This window comes from Cebus imitator, unplaced genomic scaffold, assembly GCF_001604975.1.
Source record: "Cebus imitator isolate Cc_AM_T3 unplaced genomic scaffold, Cebus_imitator-1.0 Scaffold199, whole genome shotgun sequence".
NCBI classification, from domain to species: Eukaryota; Metazoa; Chordata; class Mammalia; order Primates; family Cebidae; genus Cebus; species Cebus imitator.
The window spans coordinates 6,444,008-6,451,401 of NW_016107514.1; the positions used below are offsets into that span (position 1 = coordinate 6,444,008).

The window sequence follows — 7,394 nt, forward strand, 5'->3', positions numbered from 1 at the left end:
TGGTCACCTGTGCTGAAACAATGGGAGTTTCTTGGTGCATTAATTTGCTCTTTAATAGAAAATTGTAAGATATTATAAAAAGTTTATGGAAATCTTATCTTGTGTGGTCAAAGCTGAGATTAGATGGATTTGTTATAAGATTCTGTTAAAATTAGCTTTAGTATTGATAATATAATAATATGACAGTGAAACTTGTCTCTTTTGAACAAGATTTTCATGTGTTATTAATAAGAGATAGTAAAATAATTTTGTTTGCCTTTTAAGTAAACTGGAAAAAGAGAGAAGTCAGAGAAAGAGAGAGAGACAAATTTTGTGTGTCTTATGCTGTCTTTATTGAGTCTTTTGATTGCTTGGGAAACTGAGTCTCCTTTTATCAAAGAGAAAAGGCAAGGTTTTTAAAAATCCTTGAATTATCACTTTGGCTAAATGAATCTGATATGTGTTGGTATATGTTTTCAGTCATAATTATGGTTATTACTTCATTATCCATCTATCAATTGTGTCTTCTTCATTTTTTTTCTTTTTTTTTTTTAATGAGACAGAGTCACTCAGGCTAGATTACAGTGGCATGATCTCAGTTTACTGCAACCTTTGCTTCCCAGGTTCAAACAAATCTTGTGCCTCAGCCTCCCAAGTAGCTGGGGCTACAGGGATGCACCAGCACACCCAGCTAATGTTTTTCTATTTTTAATAGAGATGGGATTTCACCATGTTGGCCAGGCTGGCCTCAAACTCCTGGCCTCAAGCAATCTGCCCACCTCAGCTTCCAAAAGTGCTAGGATTTCAGGCATGAGCCACCATGCCTGGCAGGTACTCTTGAATACAGGTCTCTGATGCTTTAGAGATCATACCATAGGTCTAAGACTTCCAGAACTCTAATGTAAAACTGATGCGTTCATGAAGATTGCCAACCCAACATCATACAGTACAAGGATTTATTACCTGAGACTGAGCTGATAAAGGACTAAAGTGATTTCACAGTTTTTTTTTTGTTTGAAACATTGTTGATTCTTATTTTTCCAGGGTTAAAAAAAAGTGTTTCTTTTTGAGTTACTTTGCTTATAGTAATTGAATAGAGTATACTTTTGTGAGCACAATTGAAACATTTACCTTTCTTTCTACCTGAGGTATCCAGAATTTGGAAATTATTCGTTAGTATTCTTAATTTATGGCAATATAGTTATTTGCAAAAGTTCATTAAAAATCTGTTTCCATTTTTAATGAAATAAAATTAGATACATTGATTATTTTACCAATACTTTGACTGAAGTGACATATTTTCAGATATAACCAGACTGCTTTAAGGAGCTGAGGTTGACTTTTAGAGCCAATGAAATGCTCCTTGGAAAGACTGGCCTGGTGCCTTGTCTACAAAGTTCCCTTGTAACATTCCTGACCTTGTTGTGATAAAGAATGTCACTTTTTGAAAGGATCAAGTATGCCAAGACATTTTAGATCCTCAAGAAAAAAGAAATTTATCCAATTTATATAGCAATTACAGGTATATTCTGATGATGAATTCTTGGTTTTGCTCCCTAAGCCTCAAGAAGTTTTAAAAGTCTCGTCTGAGATTACTTTCAAAAAATGTCAGCAAAATAGGGCCTGGGTTTGTTGGCTTATGTCTGTAATCCCAGTTTGGGAGGCTGGGGCAGGTTTGAGACCAGCCTGGCCAACATGGTGAAACCCCTTCTATACCACACACACACACACACACACACACACACACACACACACACACAATCAGCTGGGTGTAGTGGCAAGCCTGTAGTTCCAGCTACACAAGAGGCTTAGGTGGCAGAATCACTTGAACCTAGGAGGTAGAGGTTGCAGTGAGCCAAGAGTTTGCCACTGCACTCCAGCCTGGGCAACAGAGTGAGACATTGTCTAAAAAAGAAAAAAAAAAAAAATGAGCAAAGTCAACTTAAAAAGGCCTATGTGGCCATTCACTATTTTTGTTACACTTTATGCAAATAATGAGGCAAAGTATAATAATAAATGTCATTTTACAAATAAATTTGTCCTACAACATCTTTCTTTGGAAAACTAGAGAGAAAAACTATATTTCAGAAGAAAGATACAGTGCACCTATTATTAGTTTCTAACCTGGTCCATCCTTTTTGACTTTTTACAGTTTTCCTACAATCTGGACTAAATCTTGAATTATTTCTTGGCTACAAGTGTCTAAAGCATGACCGGGATTAAAATTTTTTTTGTCATGGTTTTAGTTGACTCGCAATTTAATAGTGTTTTATTTTTTCTAGAATGCAAATTCTTTTTATTGTAATCCTTATGTGCATTATATTTCTATTATGTATCTCTTGTTGTTTTACTTCTTTAGGGAAAACTATATTCATGGTATCCTGAAGATTAGAGATGATTCAACAAGTGACAGCAGTTATAAATCGGTAACTTGACCGATATCTAATTTTTTTGCCACCCTGTGATGCCATCGCAATTTGTTTTTTGTTGCTCTTACAATTCTTCGCTGAAACATATTCTTTCCACATTACCCATGTGGGATAGGTCCATCTGGGAATGAGTCTAGTGATGTGGGACTAAGCTCCCGAACCTAAAAGGAGCCAAAATTGTTTGATTTCATCTACAATGCTTTCTTTGAAACACCTTGATGAAAAGTGGGGAAAGGGTAAAAGAAAAATCTCTCAGAGCACCCTGAGCTATTTGAGGTATGTAAAATTTATCAGGCCCAGAGAGACATGAGTATGGGAGATTAATTATATTTCTGTACCCATGCCTAAAGGCAATTGTTTAGAAGCATTTTTATTCCTGAATTGCTGCCTCACCCATTATCTTCCTGTTCCTAGAATTTGTAATACAAAGAATATTGTATAGCCAATCAATAGCTTATGTTAATAAATGTAAACTCTTGGTAAACGACTTATAAACATTCTCTTTCTTTTCCCTCAAAAACCTACTTATAAGGACTGATAATGGGAGTGTATATTCAGGGCCGTTTGAATCTATGCTCCCAGGTGGCCGTCCTCAACATTTCTGCTTGAACAAACTCTCTTTAAACTAGATTCTGACCTTTTTGATTATTTTAGGTTAATATGTATGTTAATATTGTCTATTCTACTGCATGAAGTGGCCTATAAAATTTTCTCTTGTGTTTTTATGTATTTCAAAGAAATTCCCTTTTACTGATAAGAACAGACACTATACTTGATCTTAGCCAAAAGGCTCAGAAGTGATTAAATCTCCCTGTAAAAATGTAGATACATATCTTTTAAAATAATTTTTTCTATAATTATATTTTCCAAATTTGGATATTTTGGGGATGTAATTTTCAGAATTTTAGACTTCAGAAATTATGATCGTTCAAAATTTCAACATTCAGGATTACAGCATCTTTTGTGATTATTTCTCAAATCACTCCCTAGAAGGGACAGGGATTATACATTTGACATCACTTTGTGTTTTGGTTTACCTTTCTTTGCCATAGTACCTCTTTTTTTTCTAGTATGTTTGACTCTGCTAGAGTCAACCTCCTGGTTCCTGAGGATGTGGAAGATACCTCTGCTGGGGGAATCACTGTTGGTTATATAGAAAATTAACACTACTTCTTGTTCACTTTGCTTTTTTCATTCTAGTAGACCATCAGTCAAAGAAATAAATTACTATACTATCAGGGATAATTGATTCCAATTAAAATGAAGAACTAGGATTGCTGTTAAATAATGGAGTAGGAATATGCTGCAATCCAAGATACTCTCTTCAGAGTCTCTTGAGGCTTTTGGGACTAGTGATAAAATTGAATACACATTACAGGAACCATAGACTGACAATGGTAAGGCCATGAAGAGCTGATACTGTTTGGAAATTTGGGTCTTGTAACAACACAGAGCAGCCAAACTGATGACTGATGTTGAGTGAAACAGAAGGATATTGAAAATTACATCTAATAAATATTAAATATGACCTAAAGATCAGTCACTGCATTGTTGATTGTGGTTTATTTTCTTGCCACAAGACTTTGCAGGTAATTTGTTACAGGATCACCAGTCTCATCGGCCCACTGCACAGTAATAGACCAATACACTGAATAGCAGGGGTTGCAACAGAGAAAATTTAATAATCATTAAGTAGCCAAACAAAGAGATGGGAGGAGCCCTCTAATTCATCTTTTTCAGGGGTTCTGATCTAGGGCTTTTAAGGGGACTGTGGTAGGTAAGCGGCTGAAGAGTTGGGGTCATTTATTGGTCAGGGTGAGGGGAAAGAGATCATTAGGATGTGGAAACTGCATTCTTCAGTTGAGTTAGCTCCTCAGTGGGGGCCCTCAAACTAGTTGACATTGGTAGTCTCACTGGAATGCAAGATCTAGAAGATATTTCAAATGGAAAATTTGAGGTTTCTCAACATTAAAGATGTTATCTATAGAAACAATGAATGAAAATTAGTACCTTTGGACCTTGTCTGTGTAACTTGCAGGCAGTAAGAAGCTATTAAAATGTAAACTAAAGAGTAAGTTGGTTAATGGTTAATGCTAAGCTGTAACTTTATTCTCAGTCAGTGTTTTTGTCAGAAACTTCTGACAACTGATTTTATTAAATTTATGAGGATGGTTTCAATTTTTCATAGTGACTCAGTGTTGGATGTAAGGGAAGAAACATGGAAAAGTGTAGTACAAGGGGTGATCTGTATCAGGTAACGCTTGTGCATGGCATCTTATCTGATTTTTCTCGTTTGTCTTTTACTCTAGTATGGTTGTTGTGAATCAGCTCTGGATTGCTTTAAGAGTATCTCACATGAGTCCTTTGTTGTACTTTTTATTTTTCTGTTCTTCACAGTTGTCCTACTGAGGGATAACACAGTAGTGGCTGCCAAAGTGGGGATGCTACAAGAAACTTCTTGGCGTAAACAGAAACATTTTGGTGCTGTAGCACAGTTTATTCTTGTGGGATTAAATTTCGACCAATAGAATATGGAAGCCTATGGATAAATGCCTCCCTTACCTCTTATGCCCTAACACAGGGGTGTCCAATCTTTTGGCTTCCCAGAGCCACATTGGAAGAATTGTTTTGGGTCACATATAAAATACACTAACACTAATGATAGTGGAAAAAAAAAAAAAAAAAAAAAAAAGCAAAACAAATCTCATAATATTTTAAGAAAATTTACGAATTTGTGTTGGGTCACATTCAAAGCCTTCCTGGGCCACATGTGTCCTGCATCCGTGGGCTTGACAAGCTTGCTCTATGAGATGGTTCTAGAATAAATTTTATAGGACTTTTCAAGAGAATGTATGGGATTAATTAGTTCTTTCTAGCAAATGCTGACTCAATAACATATTGTGATATAGGCTTTTTCTTGTTGTCAATGTGCTTCTGATGAGTCACATATTATCACCTCTATAAATGCTTCTTACCTAAGTCATTGTTTCTGATTCTGATTTATTGCAAAATTATATAGTCCTTTAGAATGTAACTTCTATAAGGACAGTGGCTTTTACTCTGTTTTTGTTTGTTTGCTTTTTTCTTTTCACTCCTGTATCTTCCTCCTAGAGTGATGGGCTTGACACAGCTCTTGCTTTCAATCAATATTTGTTAAACTGATGTATTAGACACTGTCAGTTCTCCTCCCAGACACTTTTAAACCCCTTAATGATTCTTTTTAACTATCTCTCAGTTTCTGCATGCTTTTCTTTCAACAATTTGCTTATGCAACTACTACCTTTGTGTACTGGAGCCCCTTTACCCATATGTACTGCAGAGCTGAAACTGTCTGGGATTTTACATTCTCTCCTGTACCTCCAACTGCAACAGTCATAGCCAATGACTGACAAGTGCAGTGAAATAAAAGCCCAACTCCCTTGGCTCAAGGCAGAACCAACTCTAACGTATAATTAATGTGCCAGAGCTTTCTGCATGATTAGGCTTAGATTGTTCTTGAAAAATCAGCCTGCATGTCTTCCTGTTCTGTCTTACTTCTCCCATACCTTTACTGGTTCCTCCTAGGAACACTTCATCAATAAATCAAAAAATCTCACCTAGAAATAATAAAAAGAAATGCAAAAAACTTAGCAGGTACTCAATAACAGGTTTTAAAATAATTACTATTTATTATTTTTAAATAAAACTACTATTATATCGTCTTTTTGAAAAAACAGTCTTCTGCTTTTGTTTTGTTTTGCTTTGTTATTGAGACCTGGACTTTGAAGACATTATTCTTCTTGACTCAGTTTCTATTTAATAACATGGGAATTAGAAGATGTACATGATGTACATATAGTACTGGGTATTTCCCACACTTTAGTGATCATAATAATCAACAGAGCTTTTTAAAAAAATGAAGAATTTGGGGGTCCCAACTTCCAAAGATGACTTATTAGGTTTATAGCTTTTACAAACCTATATTTTTAAAATTTTCCCATATGATTTTAAAGATCAACCATGTTTAAAAGCCACAGAGGTTAGCCTCTCAAATTATAGTCCTGGCTCATTCTTGAAAGCATTGTGGTTGATTTCATAAATAGGTCTTATTCTGTTGTCTTTTACTGTCTATTGCTGAGTGCTTCTGAGACCTGGAAGTGCAGACCAGTAATTGGCAATTTTCAGTCCTAACAGACGGTATATAGGCCTATTCTCCAGGTTATATGAGTTTCTCATTAGTTGAAACTAGCTATGGTTAACAGTAATGTGAAATAATAAAAAGTATATATTTGGTTTCTGTCCCTGTTTCCTGATACTCAGCTCCTCAGACCCTTGAATATTTCTTTTTGTATGCTAATGAGATGACTGATGGTTAGGGGTTTCTGGATAGCCCCAGGATAAGGACTGCTTGTCAGGGGAAGCACCATGTGATTTGAGGGTTAGAACTTGCAACCACAGCTGTGTGGGGACTTCCTGGGAGGGGAGAAAAACTTGATATTGAGTTAATCACCAATGGCTAATGAGTTATCAATCTTATCAATCATACCTATCTAATGAAGCCTCCATAAACACCCAAAAGGATGGGTTTGAAGAACTCTCAGGTTGCTGAGCACATGGAGGTACTGGGAAGGTGGTACCCTAGAGAGGACATGGGAGTTTCATTCCCTTTTTTCCACACTTTGCCTAATACATCTCTTCCATTTAGATTTTCTAGAGTTTCTGCTTTTTAATTAATATTTTAAAATTATTATCACTATTTTTTAGTAGATATGGGGTCTTGCTATGTTGGCAGGCTGGCATCCAACTCATAGTTTCAAAGAATACTCCTGCCTTGGCCTTCCAAAACACTGGGATTACAATTATGAGCTATGACTCTTAGCCAGGAATTTTATCTTTTTATAATAAAGCAGTAATAGTACATACATCTCTTTCCTGAGGTCTGTGAGGCCTTCTAGCAAATAATTGAACCAGAGGAGGGGGTTCTATGAACCTCCAATTTATAGCCAG

At 35.9% G+C, this 7,394-nt stretch overlaps 1 pseudogene; it reads right to left on the reverse strand.

Annotated features, from left to right (window-relative positions):
* Positions 1-3,097: 3,097 nt before the first annotated feature.
* LOC119473978 lies at positions 3,098-3,210 on the reverse strand (annotated as a pseudogene).
* Positions 3,211-7,394: the final 4,184 nt, after the last annotated feature.